The sequence below is a fragment of the Coccinella septempunctata genome, chromosome 7 (genome assembly GCF_907165205.1).
Source record: "Coccinella septempunctata chromosome 7, icCocSept1.1, whole genome shotgun sequence".
NCBI lineage: Eukaryota > Metazoa > Arthropoda > Insecta > Coleoptera > Coccinellidae > Coccinella > Coccinella septempunctata.
In genome coordinates this window covers 27,723,371-27,746,631 of record NC_058195.1, presented here as the reverse complement: position 1 = coordinate 27,746,631, position 23,261 = coordinate 27,723,371, and the positions used below count along the sequence as shown (strand labels likewise).

Here is a 23,261-nt window from a genome sequence, read left to right as displayed (position 1 = left end):
GTACTTTTTGTTGGCGAAAAACATTGGACAGTAAGCGGTGTTGATGATTTAGCACATTTAGCTGAAAAAGACAAACTGCATGGAAATTCCAAAGACCATTTGAACAATCAAATGCATTTGACATTATTAGGTAAGAGCGGCTCGACACAGCATATTGGAAAAACATAGCAATGCATAATGAAAAGGTTGCTATAGCAACCTTTTTTTTCTCTTGCTATAGCAACCTATTCTTAGTCTCGAAAATTGTAGAGGCCATTAAATTTTGTGGTACATTTGAGCTTGCACTTCGAGGTCATGACGAAAGTGAAAATTCTGAAAATCCAGGTATTTTTCAAGGTCTTATCAATTATACTGCCGAAATAGATAAAACTCTGAAAGACCATTTAGAACGAGCAACAGTATTCAAAGGGACGTCGAAAGAAATCCAAAATGATTTATTGGATTGTATTTTTGAGGAGTATCAGGAAATTGTTTCGGCAGAAATAGATGATGCAGAATTTCTTGGAATCATGGCAGATGAAACTACAGACGTTTCCTCGAAGTTACAAACGGTTTTGATTTTTCGGTATTGCAAAGATGGAAAACCGGTGGAAAGATATTGGGAATTTTTTAAAAGCGAGCAACAAACTGCTGAAGTTCTTAGCAACCTCATTTTGAAAGCACTTGAACCTTTAGTGGCTAAGAACCCTAATAAATTAATCGCGCAGTCTTATGATGGTACAGCTGTAATGTCTGGGAAACAGAGTGGTGTTCAGGCTAGGAATAAAGAAAAATATCCTGTAGCCCATTTCGTACATTGCTATGCCCATCAATTGAATTTGATAATGAGCCAAGCATCTTCTCAAAATAATGATGTACGTTTGTTTTTTGGAAATCTGAGTGAAATTCCAGCATTTTTCTCCAATTCTTGTCAACGCGTTGCTTTCCTAGATAGAATAGTGAAAAGAAAAATACCTAGGTCTGTTCCTACAAGATAGAATTTCAAAAGTAGAACAGTTAACGTAGTATTCGAATACAAAGAAGAACTCGTAGAATGTATGGAGGCAATTGAAGAAAGTCCTGGTTTAAATGTATCAACCAAAACTCAAGCCGGTGCGATCAGAAGGCTTCTTCAAGAAAAATCATTCGTGTTTTGGCTCACATTTTTTCACTACGTCATGCCACATGTCGATATTTTTTTCAACGAACTACAGAGACGCATAATTGACTCGGTACAAATAGGCAAATGTTTGAAAAAATTTAAAGAAAGCATAAGCAACATAAGAAATGAAAAACTATATGACATTTTGAATGAAACCGAAGCTCTACAAGTTATTGAAACCAAGAGGAGAAAATTGAAGGAGGACACTTGGAGAGCATCTGTGATAGAAGTTTGTGATGTCATAATCAATGTGGCGCTTTGCTTATACCGATCAGTTTAATGCGGCAAACTTGTTTATTTGTGAGAAGTTCGAATTACTGTCCCTGGCCAGTTTATTAGACGCACTGAGGATTTTTTATATTTACTGGTATTGCCCGAGGAAAAAGCAGAATATTTGAATTTCATTTCCACAGAATGTCAGTTTTATCTACGACTCTCATGAAATTGTTCTATTTGGCATTTATTTTTGATGTTGTAGTATTAGTAGGGGAGACTAGGGAGCATTGATACATGGGGAGGCTTGATACAGGCTTATATCCGCGATCTGTAGCCGTTTTCAAAAGTATTATACTAGTGAACACTATTCTTTGGCAGAGGGCATTGCGTGACGTTAATATGTAAGGCTGACAGTAGTTTGTTTGTGAAATATTCAACGAAGAGTGTTTCGAGGTGAGAAATTGTAAGTTTTTACTCAAGTTACCTAAGGGTTTTATGATCATGCATTAATTCTTCGGCATAAACAAACATTTCACTGGGAAATATGCATAAAACTACTCAATTTACAGTTTTATTGGCTTTTCAAAATATATGTGTATAAGATGAAAACATAAATCACTTTAAAAATTGCTTTCAGGGAGGTTTGAGACATTTGTCGTGGGGAGGCCTGATACATGTATAATCTTCAAAAAATATTCCGTAGCTAGTTGGATAGACCTACATGAAGGCGTCTTCACCATCCAACATATCAAAGGGATTTTTAAAAACCGTACAATCCCCATATATTTAACGAGGCCGACTTTTCTTGTGTGGAAGTGACTAACTGACAATTTCCTGAGATTTTTCTACACCTATAGGACCAAAGCAAGCCAGTATCATTGCTGACCTACCTACTGAGCTGAATAATCCTCTCGATTACTCTCCCAGTACATCGTATCAATCCTCCCATATGTGGGGAGGCTTGAGACAGTTTGCATGTTTTTGTGTTCAACGTTCTGTACAGAATAAGATGTTTATGTTTTGCGACTTCTATATTTATTTTGTTGAACGATTAATTGAAGAATTATAAAAAAAGTCCTGCTTCTTCATATAATTCAGTTTCCAGAATAAAAATTCCAAAAAACGTATCAACCCTCCCCAGTCTCCCCTACTAAAGCATGAATCAGTACTATGGCTTCCAGTGGACGTCTTGCATTCTGCGGGTTCGAACGTTATTTCGATAATCCACATATGAAATCATCATCCTGGAATGCAGCAAACCGAACAATTCTGCATTGATAGTATGAAGCTCTCTCAGCTACACAGGGTGGCTCAGCAAAATATTAAAATTTCATGTTTAATCATCAATAAATCAATATTTTTTATTGAATATGATATATTATATGTGAAAACCATTTACAGATGAAGTATATATAATATTATACATTCAATTTAATAATTCAGTATTCAAAAACCAATAACCGAATAACAAATTTCAAAGCTTGTTTAATTGAGATTTTACATCGAATCAATGTGTCTAATAATATGGCTAGGGACTGTATATGATCGTTCATTTCCAGATGATTCTTTCAAGAGGACTATCGAATCGTAACCAATGCTTGAGAAGAACAGACTCAAGACAGAACTTACTCTTTTATATTCCAGTGCAGAATATATCGGACTTTTTCATCATGTGCTGTGCTTCCTAGTTTCATAATCGACAGTAACCTTCAGGAAGTTTTTACCGAAACTATAAAATTGCTAAACATACTAGTAACAATGCCCATGACCACTGTAGAAGCAGAAAGAAATTTTTCCTCTTTAAAGAGAATCAAAACGTTCTTGAGAAGTACTATGTCACAAGATCGTCTCAATGCGTTAGCCTGCTTATCAATAGAGCAAAAATTAATTCGATCTATACCGGACTTTAACGAAAAAGTGATTGATAAGTTTGCTTTGAAGAAGGATAGACGTATCGACTTGGTATTCAAAAGAAAATAATATCTTATAATAATAACCCATCAATGAAAATTATGGAATTTAGAATAAAATATTTTATTTTTGCTTGATAATGTTTCTCTGAATAAGAATTATAAATGCGGTGATATTTTTATTTAGTCTACTTTATGCAGCACTTGCACCTTGGTTATTCACGAGCCGCCACTGCTTCAAAGAAACTGTATTGAAAATACGTAATGTGAATTGAGATTATGTATTGAGAATCAGAAATACATAAATCTTCTCGGGTCTGTTCTTCAAATATTCTTCCTGAGTAGATATAGCGAAAATTCCCTTTCCGTCAACTGAATATATTGGATATTTGACAAATCCACTGTGTTTTATTAAAATCATATTGAATTACTCCCCTCACGAATTAAAGTTGTCAAACGGAAATTATCTTGAAGAAGAACAGAAAATACTCCTTCGAACCCTTATTCGATAGTGTTAAAATATTGACAGATGTGATCATTCCATTATTATTGATAGATTTGTTTTTACAACGAATATTAAACTGTAAACCCAGCTGACAGAATGGGCCAGTTCATATTTTGCACTTGTTGATAGATATTCGATATCAACGCAAAACAAGGGTTCAGTTCGGCTTAGCGACTTTTCGACTCTGAGCACGTCAAGTGCCTACTTCAATCGCGTTCGATTTCGATCTCTGAGTATTCCCTTTTCTGTTCGGGTTCAGGTCGGGTTCTCCGATCACGCTCGCACTTCCCCGAGTTTGCTGATAGAGAACGATGGGGATCTGTCAAGTGTGAAGTTGTAACCTTAGAACATAGATACATGGAATGGAAAATAAACATTCCAAAGACTGGAGTGAGATAGTTGCTTAGTGTCGCCAATCACAATTGAGACAGTTGATTCGGACATCATTGGCGCATCAACTTTCAATACGAATAGACAGGACGCATGTGAATTTTTCAATAAAACGCCACTGCCTTAGTGCCGCTTCAGACAGAGAAACATCGAATGTGTGGACTACAAACAATTCATTCGTAGCACTGAATGGCCATTCCATGTATCAATGTTCTAAGGTTGTTATTGCCGTCTGTGACAAAAACCAACGAGTACCTCTTTGAAAAACTGCCCCTGCCGCCGTAATGGAAAACAAAATAATTTTTTCGGACGGTGCAACTGAATATGAAGCAAAAATCTCGAAGTTATTGTCATTGGAATGATGTCCTATTTGAGAAAATTTGAAGATTTCAGAAAAATTTCATGCGGAATCATTGAAGGAATATAGAATTCAATCTGATATTGAAAACAAAAGTTGGTACCATTTCAGATGCCTCAACTTTCCTCTTCCTCATAATCCAAAAAGAGTTCAACACCAAATGAACTTGAACCATGCTATCATGGTTCAAGTTCATTTTGCACTTTCAAATATCAGATAAACTTTTAACCCTTAATTTGGCAAGAGCATTTATAAAAAAACCAACATTACTAACTAATGACACTGTATTCTCAACAAACATGCATGGCGGAAATAGTTGTGGGTTTGAATGAAATGAGGTCTATATATGTATATAATAGGTATATTTCATTATGCAACCTGATGCAGCCCTCTACACAGAATAATACTTGCTTGAATATGGCGTATCTCATAGGATACGGAATCAAATTAAGGGTTAAACAAACAAAAATCAACTAGTACAAGTAATACCATATAACTAAATGACTAGGTTATTACTATTTATTTCACACAAGCTAGCAGCCTTCTAGTCAATGGTGGTGGCAAACGGAGCTCAGCACAATTCGGCCAGTACCAAATTTCTGTGAAACGTTGGTCATAGTTTTCTTGAGCTCCGAGGAATTGCGGAAATCTTGGTAGCACCAACACCCAAAACAATTTTCAAACTTTCCCATTCTTACATATGTTGTGTTCTAAAAAAAACACTAGAGTCATTCGGGGCAACTGTGCGCACTTTTGCCTTTCAAGCCTTACTCTGTTTCAAATGTTGAAGCTAGGAAAGTTAAAACATATTCATAAGACAGAAAATTTTCCAATCTATAAAAAAACATCAAAAAGCAAACAAACAAAACGTTTTTTTTTCCGCAAAAAAAAATTTAATAGTGACAATCGGAGTGCGTTCACATGCCCCGTATTGCGAAAGTGAGCGCACCCTCACGGGGTAAGTGAACGCAGTGCTTATAGTCGAAGAGCCAGAGCCAAAAAAAGTCTCTGAATTTATTAGGCCTGGTTTTTTCTCAGGTGATTACAATTATAATATACAATAAAATGCTGCGGTCAGTCAAGTAGATGTTAGAACATGTGCCTCTGGTGCGCGGTCAAACATGTCGTGATTACCGACATAATGAAATCAATTTCTTAAGGCTGAAACTTTATAAACTTTTGTATTTTGGTATCTAAATCAAAATTTTTATAGTCAGTCAGCGTCTGATCGGGACACAGCTGGTCAGTCAGCTTCAATATGCGTAGATTGGACTGGACGTGTGACTGGAAAGCATCAAAGGATGATTAATGTCAGTAGAATGCATCAAGAATTGGGGAATTCTGTTTGCAATGCTCTTTCTGGACTGCATGCTTTGACTGGATGTGAGTTTAACCCAGCTTTCTACAAGAAAGGTAAAAAAAAACCTCTGCAGATAATGAAGCAAAGCGAAGATTTTCAAAAAACATTCGCTGACCTTGGACTTGTAGATGCAAGCAACCAGAATAACATGTTCAATAAGATTCAAGAATTTGTTTACCATTCATACGGCTTGAAAAAAATTAAATCAATTGACGAGGCAAGATTCGTTTTATTTTCACAGACGTATAAATGTTTAAGCACCACAAATGATCCTTTTAAAATTAAAATAAAGAATGTAGATGGGTCGAGTATGCCACCATGCCAATCGGAATTGATGCAGCAGTTCTTAAGAGCGAGCTTCATTTCAAATATTTGGCGTAATGCTCACCGTCAAATTCCAACGGAGCGAGCTATCTCCTACAGACTACGGGTGGAAATTGGTGGATGAGAAATATGACTTGGATTGATTCAAAGGCGACCAATTTCCAGAACTTGTACAAGATGTCATTATTCAACCTTTACAAGAAAATACAGGTATAGAAATATATTTATCTGGATTAAACAATCACAAAAATACTTTTCTTACTGAATTTCATTTATTTTACAGATTCTGCAACACCCGAGCTCGACTTGTCAGATCACGATAGTGAAAATGATGATATGGATTAAGATGAAGATTCAGATGATGAATCATGTGATGATTCTTTATAGCTTCCCACATAGCATGGTATATTTGTCAAATATTTATGAAATATTTGTACGCAAGGTTTTGAATATTTAATAAATCTTTCGTTGAAATATTCATGAAATAAAGTTATGTCCGACTTTTTCTCACATTGAAATATTTCATGAAATATTTCATATAGATTTTTGAAATATTTTCTACAACATTATGTGAAATCTCTTCTAAAGATCATAGTAATATTACATGGAATATTTACGCAAGATTTCTTCCAATTGAAGAAAATGTTTCCTGAAATCTTCAGAAGAGGTTTTCGAAATCTTCCAACGAGGGGTTCTGAAATGTTACGAAATATATTTCTGCGATGTTTGTGTGAAGTTGCTGGAATCTTTCTAGAAATATTTTTGTAGGATTTATATGCAATAATAGGAAATATTTCCATAAAAATTTAGGAAATGTTTTGAATTATATTAAGCGTTATCTGCATTTCTGCAATAATATGCAAAAAATATCTTGCAAATTCTCTGAACAACATTTCGCCAGGGTAGCTGGGTAACTTCATAAAATACATGTTCCCGAAGAATTGAGCAATACTTTGAACACATATCTTCAAAGTCCCTTGCTAAATATTGTTCAAAGATCTCGCAAGATATTTTTTTGAGGAACATTATATTTATATATATATATATATATATATATATAAGGTTTTCCTGAAATAGTATAACAAGGTTATATTTGTATTGAATAGAACAGAATCAGTTAAAAGAATTTATTCAGTTTCCATTACCTACATTAAAATATGTATCAATGAAACCTTTATCTTCGTCATCAGGATCTGCAGATAATTGAAACGGAAATTGTCGTTGGGTACTGGCATTCCTGGAATAAATATATTTTTGATTTTTCAGAAACAGAAAGTTTCATATTTTGTCAATTTAGGGTCATGAAAGTTCTTCTATGAAGAATTGGGGTAATTATCGCAAAATTGGAGGAAAAATAATTAATATGTACTTTTCAGAAAATTAATTCAGCAGCAGTAAATACGGGGTCTTTATTAAAGATTGTTGCATAGCATTTGGCTTCGAATGATGCTCCTTACTAGAGGGTTTTGAACTGAATAACATCATAGAATTTCGAAATTGACGCCAACTGATGTAAAAATTATTTATAAAGCACCTGTCAGTACAAGACATAGACATGGACTGTGCCTTCCCTTTATATCTATGCATGAAATACGGTCACAAAAAGTGACAGAGAGAAACGCACGTCGGGAATGCAGATGTTTTTTTCTAGAATTTTGATTGGTCCACACTCACCTCTATGTGAACAAAAAAGAGACAGGTAAATTCCCGACGATCATTTCTCTCTTTCTATAAAAAAGACATTTTCACGCTGACATTGCTCAGTCCATGTCTCTATGTCTATGGTACAAGATGACACTACATTGGTGGTATGGAATATTTATAGTAGGTACTGAAAAGATACACTTTACTGAAATATATTTTCTTCAACTTGTCAAATTCCTCATCGGTGTGATTTTTGCTATTAGAACAAATAGATGGTAACAGAAGATTATATAGTGCAAGTCTTTAACTTTGAACAAATTCAGTATACCGAAGGCAGTTTTTTTTTGTAAATATGCCCGGACAGAGCGATCGGAGGTTTAAGTTGCGCACAATTGTGATTTTTTTATGACTACTCTTAAGTTACACATACGCACCCAAATATTAAGTTTTCATTTAATATTCTTTTGTTCGATCTTTCAACAAACGTTGTGACCCACAGAACGACAAACTAATGAATATCCTCGTTAATCTTCGCTGCTACTCTCATTAATCAGTTTTATTCGACTTTTCATTTGACAGAAAATGATTATCAAGAACCTCGTGACATTCAATTTTTGAAATAACCGAGTTATTTCTTCGAGTTGAATCAGATTCCCTCGTTTTCGAATTAGTCGATGTTTGTTGAATATCTTTTCAACGACAAGAAATAAGACTTTGATATTTGGTACATTCAGAAATGGATCTCTTCATAAACTTTTTAGGGTTTTCACTCCCAATCTCTGAAACAAAATCAATTAAAAATGAAATCAACGACAATTCAGAAGATTTTCAAAAGTAGATTTTTTCGTCTGATGAAGGAGTCTGATATAGACTCCGAAACGTTACAAAGAATTATAGTTTCAACGTTATTTATTTTGAGTTCATTGTCAGGCAACAATTTTTTCTAGTTAATTTGCTCCTGACAAATTAGTGCAAGAATTTACGCAGGAGCAAATCGTTGATTTCATTTTTAATTGATTTTGTTTCAGAGATTGGGAGTGAAAACCCTAAAAAGTTTATGAAGAGATGCAAAATCCTCCTAAAATAAATTTCAATCGATATCATTCAGAAATGGACTTAAAAAATCGAGAGGATAACCACTATGTGAAAAATGTACATTGATTTCGGAAATCAAGATGATTTCGACGATGATTTCGGGATTTCGAATGATGATTCCGGGATTTTGGATGATGATTTCGGTCTTCAAAAGTACATCGATTTCGGAAGTGGTTACCCCCTCGGAAAAAATAAAAAAAATTTCGATGGTGTATCAAATTACAGTATCATATTCCTTTACTTAAGAAAGCGCCATTTAAAAATACTAATTCAACCTGTGCTAGAATATTTACAACAAAAAACTGCCCCTTTTCACAGAATTTGTTTGAAGTTAGACTCTCACACTCTATAAATAAATAATAAAGTGAAGTCATTATTCACAAAACAATAAAATCCCTAAAAAAATTCACATCACGAGAACAATTTCAGTGCAGATTCTGTTTTGAAAGCAACTCGCACAGCAAGTAGTCGTGAAAAGAACCACAAAATTCATTCTATTCTGAGGGTGAACTGAAGAAAAGCAAAAAATCTCAGGATATGAAAACATCATAAAACTCACTTTTTATTCCGTCCACCATCTGAAGTCATTCAACCATATCCGTATGGGTAACACTGAATTATTTCGGCATCTGTCGCTTCTTCATATTTTGTCCTTACACCAAAAGCTACTGCAAAACATTCAAAGTATGAAGTATGATACCAACTTCAATCAAATGATATAATTTGCATAAATAGGTAAACAAACAACAAAAAATAAAAATACGAGTAGAAATCCGTAAAACATGGAATTCATTAGCTCCCAATCACATGTTAAAATAGATATAAAAAGAATGAAGAATAATTCGAAAATTCCATTGAATAGGTTCAACCTAAAAAAAGTTTAGATTAGTGCCCACCTCCGATTTTGACGTCGATTTTTTCTTAGATAAAGTCTTGTATGAAAAATCGATTGGTAACATGTCTCAACCTTAGGAGACTTGTAGTTTGGGAGATATAATTTTTCAAAGTTTTTATGAAAATTGCGATATAAATCAGTCGAATTGTAATATTTTCCCTGTTCAGCCCTTCAATAACTAAATCCAATCGTTTATTCGTTTAATTAATATCTTAAAATGGCATTTTCATGTACAAGTATGATTTTTCATTGTCCTAACATAAACTAACCTAACCTAACCTCAAAACCATTATTTATATTTCATCGAAAACTGAAAAATTCCCCACATTTTTCATAATAAACTAACTGAAATCATAAACTCATCGAGTTCTCTTAATGCCAACATTCGAATTCATTGAAATTGATGAAAAATCGAAGACAAACATCCAAGGTGGTCGCTAAAGTAAACAGGAGCCAAATGGGCATATACAAATATTCCGGTGACATTGTGGCACAAATGGATAGATTTAATAACACGTGCAAGTAGATTGAAAACGTTAAAGAGGAAATAAGTTACTTACCAAGAATCAAGTGGTAATCAAACTGGAATTTATTTCGTTCCATATCAATATACACGTTAGTTTCACACAAACACACAAAACGATCGATTCGAGACAACGCGCAAACGACAAAATCAAAATGGCACCAATGAATGCTTCCTTGTTCGGCTTGCGCTTCTTCTAATGAAACCCAAATCTCACGTACTCCCGTTTCTCGTTTCTGCACTAAGCAGGTGGCTAGAGTGGCTAGTGATCAGCGTTGCCGGGTCCAGAAATTTTATTCCCCAGTATACGGTATCCAGAGTAGAGTAAATCTTTAATATGTTGAATTACCTAGATTCTTGATTTTCATTTTTATCAAGCCTTGAGAAGAACGGATAGAGATATAGAGAATATCGAATTCTGAAAGTAGTACTTGTTGAGTTCATTTGTATCAAGGAATAAAATTATTTATTTTAAGTCAGTTCGTAAGACAATATGATTAAAAATAATACATCTACTCCACAAATTATTTATTAGGTACTTATAATGATTGAATGCCGGTTATACAGTTACAGATAAAAGCTGAATCCAACGTTGAACCCAATTCAACTGACTGCCTGACAATGACAAAATAGAACTGAACTGTCCAAAATTACAATGGATTCAACTTTGAACTCGGTTTGAACCTGAACTGTAGAATGTTAAACCGTGGCTTAGAGTAATTGAAGATAGTGTAATATATGAAATAGAACAGATTTCTGGACATCGGAAAATAAATCTTAGGAAAATTTCTCCAACCTGGCATCGCTGCTGATTCTATCGGGGGGGACTGGGAATGCCGCGTCGACGTACACTAGTCTAGTCGAGAGAAGAGCGCGTTATTTGAAAGTTAATTACGAAAATTTAAAGATGAATTTAATATACATAAAGGGGTAGTAGGTGAATGTAATTGAGTATCTCCGAAGTAATTCAAGGGATAAAATGAAATATAAATTAATGCTACTCTATGCAATATTGTTTCAGACGAAATTATAAATTGTTGAAAAAACAAGGTATAGACTATAACGTCAAATATATTCATACAGATAGATATTTTGTTGTTGTTATTTGCTCTTTCGACGTACTATAATGACTACCCAGTGCGAAAAGAATAATAGCATATTCACACATTAAAAAGACAGTAACTTCAGACAAGAGGGATGCTAACGACAAAACATTAAATAAAAAGTCAGTAGAATATTTCACGGATATAACCCAAAATATTCCGCACAAAAATCCGGAGATGTGTTGAAATATTCTTGCAGTATTTCTTATATATTTATTTAAATATATGAATTCTTATTTGAAAACGTTTCAGTGAAATCAAAATATCATTTCCTGAAATATTTCATGAAATATTGACAATTTATTTGGGCTTCCACTTCATCTTTCAGAAATATTGCAAAGAAATATTCTGGAGCGATTCTGAAATATTTATTGTAGTATTACTTGAAACGTTAATGAGATATTCAGTTGCATTATAGGTACTTTGGAAGACAAAATATTTCATACATATTAGCCATCTTTATACAAATTATTGGCCAGCCAATCTTTCAAAGAGCATTCAGTAAGATTTCGGGAATGAAAATTGATATAATTTTTACACTTTCAGCTTTTCATCGAAAATCTTCCACTGAAATATTACTTTAAGGTTTTTTTCAATGTATTATGTAGGCGAATTAAAAATATTTAGTTTATATTCCTGCAAATATTTTTTGAAAAATTTAAGGAATATTTCTCACAAATATTCTGATTCCTATGGATATTTATTTTCCTGAAATATTGCAAAATCTGTCATAGAAATTTCGTAGAATATTTCATGAAATATTAATGAATTTTATGAAGTCATATTTCATGAAACATTTATTACATATCATGGAAATATTCTGCCAATCTTGCGAAAACTTTCTTGCCGTAAATATTGTCGAAACCTTTCATAAATATTTCAATGAAATCTTTCTTGAAAATATTTTGAAATTTTTCACTGCAATATTCCATGCTGTGTGGGTTGTTATCGTTAGTGAATTAAATAAATATTAGAAATGATTGAAAATCAATGAGTTCTTACTTGTCCGTATACCCATGTTGGTTAAGTATCCTGTTGATTTCGAACGAATTTTATTTCTGAGATTTTAAAGAACAGTTGCTCATTAAAATAAATGTGTTATACTTTAAATGATTATGATGTAACATCTATAGGGAGCGAAAAAATTTAATTTCTTATCCACTGACTGACGGGCGTTGTTCTACGGAATGGCTGACTGACTATTTTATTTATCAATAATATAGTCAGTAGTAGTTAAAAAAAAAATTTCACGCTTAATAAACGAATTGCATCCTTATAAACGACGCTACGCACATTGAAGCTGATTGACCAGCTGTGTCCCGATCGGACGTTGACTGACTATCATAATTTTGATTTACATACCAAAATACAAAAGTTTATAAAGTTTCAGCCTTAAGAAATTGATTTTATTATGTCGGTAATCACGACATGTTTGACCGCGCACCAGAGGCACATGTTCTAACATCCACTTGACTGACCGCAGCATTTTATTGTATATTTATGATTGTAATCACCTGAGAAAAAACCAGGCTTAATAAATTCAGAGACTTTTTTTGGCTCTGGTTCTCCGTCTATTAGTGCACCACACAATCAAAACAAATTACAAAATAATGTCATCAAAATGTTACAATATTAAAGAAATGCTGTTTATTGTCAATCCAGAAGCGCCTTTTTACAAGCAGTGAATTATTGGTCGTGCCACAATTCCTGGTGAACACAACACATGATACATGTTGGTGGCTGTTCATATTTTTCTGAACAAATAGGACAATATTGATCTAGTCTTAACCAAGAAAATCAACAATGTCATAATTTATTCCTCACTGAACAAATGCCCATATAATGAATCTATACGCACACTTACCGCGCACACTTTCCCCAGTAAGCCAAAATTCGAATTGACGTTCTTATAGAGTTAAGCATCTAAGAGAACCTAAAATTTTTTATTATATATTCAGATCAATATGCCCATGTTCGAATAAAATATTGTTTAACACTGTCGGACTCGGAACTTGGACCTGGCAGAATTTGCAGAGATGCTGAAAATTAACAAGAAAAATAGTGAATTTGATTGATTGCAAATAAAAAGTTAACGAAACGTCGCACGGCGCACACCTATGGAAAACTAATTTGGGTATTCTGCGCTCTTGCTTCACTCAAATGAACCCCTCTTTCATAGATTGCATAGTCGAGATATACGCACTGCGCACACTTACCCACTACATGATCACTAATTGTTTTTACAAATTGCACTTATTGAATGCATATTGAAATCTACGTCGTTGGTTTTCACCAATATTTCTATAAAATTATTTTCGGATTGCCAAAATAGGGCGCGGCAAAAAGTTGTCATCTCGTCTTGACAACCATTTGAAACTCCTAGGTGATGTCGACAGAGAACTCCCGTTCGATCTGTAGAACTTCAAGCCGAACTCATCCAAAATAAAACGAGATAGTATCATTGGACTCCCTTTGGTAGAACAAGGTTAGAACGAAGCAAATGACATGGTTGCGCCGCCACGAAACTGATCCCACATCCCCGATTTGCTGAAATGTTGATGCTTGCAAAAAGCACACCAGTGTTTTAGATATCTTAAATTTCAGACGTCCATTTTGATCAAAGAGGTTTTGAACAAGGAGATGTATCTCCTTGGTTTTGAATGTTTTGATTCTCGTACCGCTTTTTGTTTATCAAGGTCGTTCTAGTTGCTGATCATTGAATTTTTTTGTCTTATTTCTTGGTGAAACCACAAAATATTGTTCGAGTGGTGAAGAACTGTGGATAAAATAAAAAAATGGATTTTTCGAGATCAAGTTTTTCACTCAACTAAGATAAAAGGAAGCGTAAGTATTAAAACTCGTAACATGTGATATCCATAAATAGATTATCAGACAGGCTCCAATATTTCAAATTTAGGGCAAACAAATACAACTGGAATGCGGATCATTTGCTGAATTGCATTACTTGTGAGGATTTGGCCCAGATACCACGGTCATCTGCTGGACTTCGTGATCGCTAAATATCATTAAGTAATTAGGTAGTTACGAAATATTATATCCAATATAAATAGATCTAGAAACATGATGAAATAAAGCATTCTTCAGTTTCTTTTTACTTAATTCACTACTGTGAATAGTCAAACCCAAAGAAGTGAGCCTTACAACCTCATTATCTTTTCAAGAATCAGTCGTTCATTGACTCTAATTTTCAGTGCTCCGAATTGAATAAAATTCTCAGGGCGTTATGACAGTGACTTCAGCAAAAACTACTGACTATACCATGTGCAGTGAACATTTTACTGCAGGTCAATTGAGAACTGTTCATCCACGTAAATTATTGTATGCAGAAAGCATCCCTTGCATGAACAGCCTATTAAGGGTAAATTATGACCCTTATAGGTCCATTCAATGACTCTCAACTGCTACTTTTTCAATATATTCAGAAATGCAGAGGTTTTATTGATTTCGATTTGGTAACCGAGCTACTGTCAAATTGTTGTTTGGAAAGTTTTATGAAACCTGCTGTGAGTGTTTTGTTTATTCATCAATCAAATTGTATATTGTGTCATGAAGAGACCATATCATAAGGAAATCATGAAAAGAGCACCAGAAACTATACTGACAAACAGTTCTTGTATATTTATATACCTAAGTTTTTTTTTAAGTGTGGCTGAAAATTCTATAAATAATATCTGCATATGTAAGTAACTGGAATGTGTATGTTATGATGGTATATTGAATATTGGTTCATATGAATTTTTTATATATGTATATTTTACAAATTCAACTAAGTTTATTCAAAACTTATTGCACAAAAATATCACCTTCGACCTATGTCAGTAGCAGATCATCATATACTTTTGTATCCATTTATTGTCCATAATTTCAATTTCTGTAGGTTTTTTATAAATTTCAAATAGAAATGTAGCACATTCAACAGCGTTTTTCATTGATATCAATTGATTCCAAACAATGTTTAGATGAAAACTAACATCCTGATCACAAAACAAAACCATACTTTTGTTTTGTCGCTCAGGATGTTTGCTTTCTGATCGAAACAAAGTCGATATTGAAATTTAATTCAAGCAATAGAATTCGAATTCCGCGCCCCACAATTAAAAAATAGAAAACTGTTATTTAAAAGTTTTTCTGTATTGACAGTGCGTTTTTAGCGCCATCTCATTGTCAAGCGTGTCTTCACTGACCAAAATATAGTCGGTTTTTAATACTACACCATTTCCAGTTGTAATTCAGAAATGATCAATTGATTTTCAGATTTTCAGTCAAGTTTATTTCAGAATCCGTCAATTGTATTTCAGATTAGCCAATTTGATTTCAGAAACCATCATTTATAAATCAGAATCGATCATTTGTAATTCAGAAAATAAGAAAGAGTACGAATATTATTCAAGATACACACTGTGTTACTTGTCTCCAGAATTCAGTTGATAGCTAAGTAGGTACAGGGTGATTGAATATAGATGCCCGTCCTCTCCTTTTGACTCTTATGTGCTGCGATGTATGAAAAATGTTCCACACATAACATGACCTTGGCGTGATCCTACTTCTTTATTTTTTATCTAGGTTTCTATTCTGAATCTTTTTCATCATTGGACTTGAAAAATAAATAATACAGGAATAAAAAAAAGTTCAATAAAAATAACATTAATTGAAAATATAAAACGAGATTATCTATAATGATTATTATAATTATGCACTTGGAAGATTTCTATAAAACTCGTCATGAAGGGGGTTTATCGCAGTAGAGCATCATATCTGAAAGATCTTTTTTCTTTTCTTTCGAAATTGGTAAAAATTCAGTGTAGAGAGGTGGTAGATCGTGATAATGAAAATTATTTTCATCTCCGGAAAAAACACGAAATGATTGCCAGGCATTGAATATATTATGAGAATCTCTGCTATACACCGTTACTGGGTCATCTGCACTGATCTTCAACCAGACGTACTGTGTAATTTTCATGTTTGTTTTAGTTTTTCTTGGCACAATCACGTCGATGTCCTTGAAATCGTCCTGTTGCATTTCGAATGTCTTAAAAGGTTTGCCTTCATTAGCACTTGTAAATACAGATCAGAGGGAACTAATGATATCGAGGTCTTTTTCGCCCTTTCAATGAGGGCAAAGTCGCGGTCACAAGGCAAAAAACTGTGTCCTGTAATAAAAAACTTCTGGTGTATTTCAGAGAAGTATCTCAATGACATCAAAAAACGATTAACCTTGATAATATTCGAGTTATCATTCTGACCGGTACAGCGGTCAGACCAAACAATTAATTTTGACATTTTGACATATTTCAATATGCACGAGCCGATTTCTTTAGAGCCTCGCTTGGCTACACATTCATGCCATAAAAACATATTGGCCTGATCTTTAGACATATTGTGTATACATAAATTGAAGGAGGAATACTGACGTTGATAGAAAATGTCCGAATGTGTTGATTGAGGGGTGAATAAAACTTGCTGCAAATCAAGTAGTAGTAGTAGTATATCTACCCATTGTCTGATGTGTTAAGGATATACTATCATATATATACATATATTTTTTTTTTCTTCTTTCTGTTGCATCCGTTATTATAGTTTGCTCACTTCACCACTGTTTACATTACGTACACTCAATTCGTTTTTATATATTGCATATTTTCTATTTCTGATTTGCTTTTTGTTGAACTGTTTATATAGTTATCACTACACTGCGATTGCATCTTTCTCGTTTACTTACTAGTTTCATTCATTATGTTGCTATACTTGTTCACGTCTACATAATATATGGTTAATAATAGAAAAGGCTTGCTGAAGGTTGCTCATGTGAATACGCGCTCATTAAACTTGCATTACAACGAAATCAGAGATCTTCTGATAACAAATGATTTTGATATTTTTGGTTTGAGTGAGACCTGGCTGAGCGAGGAGGTTCCGGATGCTTCTCTTGCCATTGATGGATTTAAGTTCATACGAGGTGATAGAGGTAGTCGAGGTGGAGGGGTCGGGATATATATTAGGAATAACTTAAGTTTCAAGATATTCAAATATGATGTTGAGATTGAGCAGCTTGGGATCATCTTGAGATTAGGAGGTGTGAGTGTGGCAATATCTATTGTCTATAGGTCGCCCTCATATAACTATAAACTTTTTCTTGACGGTTTTGAGTCGATGATCTCAGAGATGATTACTTCTGCTGATTATGTTGTCTGTCTTGGAGATTTTAATATGGATTTTTTCATTAAAACTAGCCCAGAAGTTAAGGGATTTATCCGAGTAGTAGAGAGTGTTGGTCTGAATCAAATAATTGATGAAGCTACTAGAACCACTCCCACCTCCTCGACATTAATTGATTATATACTCATATCTGACATTGATATGGTGAAGGATTCTGGTGTTTTTCCTGTTCCACAGGTTAGTGATCATGATCTTGTCCACTGTATTCTTAATGTGGAAACTCATGGGACCGGCTCAATTTTGAAAACTTATAGGGACTTCAAAAATCTTAACTATGACCAATTTAAGTCTGATCTTATGTCCATTCCCTGGAATAATATTTATGACAAGCCAACAGTTGATGAAAAGGTTGATTTCCTATCCTCGAATATAATCACGCTATTAGATTTGCATGCGCCGTTCAGAACAATCAAGATATCGAAAAATTATTCACCCTGGTTAACAGACACTTTACGAGATATGATCAAGACTAGAAACAAAGTTTTTTCTAAGTTCAAAGCATCAGGTGAGACTGCTGACTGGAATGCGTACAAACAACTTAGAAATGCTATCACAGCTGCAGTCAGGAGGGAGAAAAGGGCCTATTATAGTAAATACATAAATCCATGCAGTAACTTGAGGACAACCTGGTCTTATCTGAGAAGATTGGGCATAGGTAAGAATAAGAGTGTAGATCTAGACCCAACACTTTGCGATGTTGATCGAGTGAATCAACATTTTCTGAAATCCGTGCCTTGCCTCTCTCCTGACAATGATCTTCTGTCTTTTTATGCCAATCGGGATAATTGCATCACTACTAGTTATTTCAAATTTTTGGTGGTTGACGAGGTTGAGGTCTTGGAATCTATCAGATCCATCAAGAGTAGAGCTATCGGTCATGATGGCATAAACATACTAACCCTACAATTGTGTGTTCCCCACATTCTGCCCCATATCACTCATATAATGAATTTCTGTTTACAGCATTCTGTCTTTCCAAACCAGTGGAAAAAAGCCATTGTCATACCTGTACCGAAGGTATCTTGTCCAAAGGACATGAACAACTTGCGACCTATAAGTATTCTACCAACGTTATCTAAAATCCTTGAGAAAATTATGAGTAAACAAATGTTGTCACATTTAAATACGAATGAAATTATTCCACCTATGCAATCAGGATTTAGAAGGAATCATAGCTGCACCACGGCTTTGTTAAATATAACAGATGACATTATGAGGGCGACCGATCAGGGTAAACTAACTTTGCTCACTCTTTTAGATTACTCCAAAGCATTCGACTGCCTCAATCACGAGCTGTTCGAGGCTGTTCTGGTTCATCTTGGTTTTTGTGGGGGTTCAATTCGGCTTTTGTCTTCTTATCTTGCTGAACGGTTCCAAGCGGTATGCTATGATGGTAAAATTTCATCTTTTTTGAAAATATGCAGGGGAGTACCGCAGGGGTCAATCTTAGGGCCAATTTTGTTTATCATGTACATTTCACAGTTTGTAAAGTTTATTATTTCCTGCCTGATGCACTACTACGCGGATGATAGTCAACTATATATCTCCTTTTATTTGCATGAATCTGCTCAGGCAATTTCTGCCCTGAATTTCGATTTGAACATCATCAATGATTTATCTACCAAACATTGTTTGCAGCTTAATAAGGACAAGACCGTTGCCATTTTATTTGGAAGGAGAGGAGATAGGATTAAATTTTTGAACCAAAATAATGTTGTTGTATTTGGTTCAGATACTGTTGGATTGTGTGACAAAGTTAAAGACTTGGGAGTCTGGTTAGATATCGACTTGCGCTTTACGGACCACATTTCTGCCTGTCTGCGGAAGGCCTATGCCATGCTGAGGATTCTTTATAGAAACAGGGAAACACTGGAGCGAAAAGTGAGAGTGCTACTATGTGAGTCGTTGGTTTTATCACATTTAAATTATGCAGATTGTGTATATGGCCCCTGTCTGAACTACTCTGATAGAAAGCGGATACAGAAACTTCAGAACTCTTGTCTGCGACTGATTTTTGGTCTGAGAAAGTTTGACAGGATTAGCCATACTCTGCGAATTGTTAATTGGCTCAACATGGAAAGAAGAAGATCTCTTCATGCTTCTTTACTATTTATGAAAATACTAATTAACCGAACTCCTCCATACCTCTACAACAAAATTACCTTCCGCTCTGATGTCCATAATTTGAATATTCGATTCAAAGGAACCCTTACTCCTCCTGTATTTACAACTGAGCTATTCCGACGATCATTTTCATATAATGTTACGCTTTGTACAAATAATTTATCTGTCGAGATCAGGGCGGTTAGAAACATAAAACTTTTAAGAGCTATGATCTTCAGCAAACTTATGAATGAGCAAGTGGCAACTCTGCGAGTGTGATATACAAGTGAAAAATTTATAGAGCATAACTTCCTATAACCATTATTTCTTTTTTGGGTGGTGATGCATCTTCTATATTTATACTGTCATTTTCATGAGCATGAGTAATTACTATTATTTTTTTTTTATTCTTGTCAATGAATCATAGGGTTAGATTGAACAGTACACTTGAACAGTGTCCTGGATCTCGCCTTTTCAATTTTCTTTTTTAGTGTTGTAAGAGTTTGTATTTAGTTTCCATGAAATTGATTGAATAAAGACCTTTATTATTATTATTATTATTATTAATACATAGAGTTATAAAATTGCTATTTTTCGAACCTTCTGCGAGATTTCGATAGGCCTGGTTAGTTTTTGTATGGTGGATAAGACTTTCTTCTTCAATTTTTTGCCGCTCTATTTCGCTAGAAGCAAGAACCATTCGATCAAAGTTTTTATAGTATTCCTTACATGTATCTGACCTAAGTTTTCCGAACCTCAGGTTAGTTGCTTCTCGAAAATCTTGCGGTAGAGGGTGTAGTTCGCTGGATTTACAGGATATTTAATTCGAAAAAGTTCGTACATTTTTGTTATGTTCAACGCAGGGGAAAAACAAAGTTTCGACGAAACCTTTCTATTATAATGACTCGCTTCGGTCGGAAAAGAAGCAATATGCTTGACAATACACCTTTTGATATCTGCATCAGTGGTATGTGGCCGGTTCAAATGCAAGCCTCTTTGGTCCGTCGATGCTAACTCGCCATTTTTCATTTTTTCTTGCAGAATTTGCAACCTTATCTATTGGAGTTGTTGATAGAGTGTTGCACAAGGTTTTCTGGCAGACAGGCTTTCCATCCAATTATAAATCAAATCCAGCTAGTTTTTTGGATGTCGAATCAGTTTTTCCAGGCCGTCGCCTTTTCGGTTCTCTAATATTGATGAACTTCACTAGTAGGAGAGTTTGCTCGTTGTAAGTCATCATATAAAACTGTTTGTATATCTGTAGTACATATAACTATGTAAATTCTTTACATCCTTGTTTACAACACGTCGCCGTACAACCCCTTGGGTATGAAGGACTTATTTTTTCGCGCAAATTACTACTTGTTCGCCGATTAACATAACTTTTTCCACTGTCTTTCAGTGACTTGGGTTTTTTGTCATTCCACTCAGACATTCTCAACGACCTCTTTCTATTATTCACAATGGCAAATCACTTGCAGATACTTGCATTATGCAAAACTATATTGCTTTTATTTGCGAAAGCGAAACTGAAGTCACAGAATGGGAAAACTGTCAGATCAGGAGCAAACATAAAATCTCTAGCCACAGACAAGCCTAAGGGGAGTAAATAGTCCATAGACAAGCCATTTCACATACTATGTTATTCCATAAATCTTGTGATGATATAGTTATTTTCCTATCAAGTGCGGAAAGTGATACTTGCCCGCACGAAACAGCCGTTGCCCGAACGATGCGAAGCAGAGTTCGGGTAAGCAGTTGAGTGCGGGCAAGACACTTTCCGCAAGAGTTAGGAACAATATTTTTTCTACAAGCGCTTGAAATATATAAATATATCAATTGCACGATACAGATCATATCTCATTTGATTAATTCATATAAAATGACAGACGTAATTCCGCATGTCGTTACCATGGGTTACTCATCGTTGACGTTCGGTGCATAGAGACATGATAGAATTTAATTTATTCTATAAGATTTGCGTGCGGGAAAAACCCCTGCTAATCCATTCCCGCACGCAAATGCGTGCGGGAAAGAAATAGCAGGCGTTTTTCCCGCACGTTTTGGAAAAGTGACTCTTTGCAACTTGAAATGCGTGCGGGAAAAAGGTTGAACGCGCACGCTTGTAGAAAAAAATCTTTTCCTCTAACGATACAATTTGATTGATGGCTAAAATTTTTTGCGGAATCTCATACTATGGATCACAATGAACGTTATTCTTCAAAAAAATGCGATTATGAAAAAACGCACATCCAACGTTGCTCCAGCCACCCATTTAATTATCAAAAACTAGTTTTCATACGTATGTACGCCAGCGTAGCACGCGAATATTTGTTTATTTTACCATCATATGAAATAGCAATACGTTGACTTGTGCGATTATTTATCAAATGAAATTTAAATTTTCACAAAGTTTGAATGGCGGACGTTTTTCCGCTTCCGAGGTATTATAATGTTACGTTCTCAATTGTTATTGTAGGTATTTATCTATGTGTTTCTTTGTAGAGCTTTGAAGAAGCAACAATAAAGTTGCGAAACGTCGCTTAAAGGAATGACTTAACGTCTCTCATTTAAACTTATTCCACTCCCAAGACAATTTATATATTATTGAAGATAAGGAATACGATAGTGTTAGATAATAAAATATGAATTCGTCCGGTTCCTATTCCCTTGTGCAAGTGTGCTTGGCAAAATGAAAACTGAATTCCTTAGAATAGATTATGTAGTTTTTCATGGCAATAACGAAATTTCTGTAAGGGATGTGAAAAATTTAGATTTTCGGGCTTGAAAGAAAAATCATGATATTCTGAGTACCTACTACCCTGAAAATATTGATATTTTATGAACCGTTTGAAAGAGCTTTCTGAAGTGAACAAGCCTATAAAATTTGATCGAAATCGGACCTTGCATTCCAGAGTTATGGCTATCGCAAATTTTGGTCAATATTCATGAATCGCCCCGTATCTCTGAAACTAATAGCCTTAGGATACAAAACAAGCAAGTTTTCTGAAAGGCCTGGAGGACCTGCATTCACCATTGGGCTATGGCCAACGGCTTATGAAACACCCTGTATAATAGATGTATGCTTTTCACGCACCGGCGATCTGCAACCAAGGACTGAACTGAAACTCCAAAAAACTGTAGTGCAGTTGCACTGAAGATCTACGTATCTGCAGTCCTGGACTGCAATTCGCCGGTGCGTGTATAGGCACTTCAAATGCTATTAGGTATGTGAAAACAAACCTCGAGATTCCTAACTTTATGCCTCCAAGAGTTCTCGAACAAGGAATTTCATATCTAGAGAATGTTATTGACCATGCTAAGGACACAATCTTTGGGGGTGATTGCGCAGCATAACACCATCTTCCATGCAGCTGCTATTGACATGAACGACATGCCAGTAGGCGTTTAAATTGTTGCATTTTCTTGTTTACATAAGGTTTACGTAGTGTTTTTT

The 23,261-nt window shown here is 34.8% G+C and overlaps 1 protein-coding gene across 3 annotated transcripts in view; it reads right to left on the bottom strand.

Moving 5' to 3' along the window:
* Window positions 1–23,261, bottom strand: part of LOC123317420 (chitinase-3-like protein 1) — a 215,351-nt gene that overhangs the window by 140,591 nt on the left and 51,499 nt on the right. The window contains exon 1 of one of the 3 annotated variants that reach the window (XM_044903948.1): window positions 23,048–23,174. The exons of the other annotated variants lie outside the window; for them this stretch is intronic. The gene's annotated coding sequence lies outside the window, so the exon portion shown is untranslated. Of the gene's footprint in view, window positions 1–23,047; window positions 23,175–23,261 lie in introns of those variants that run through there. 3 annotated transcript variants of the gene reach the window in all.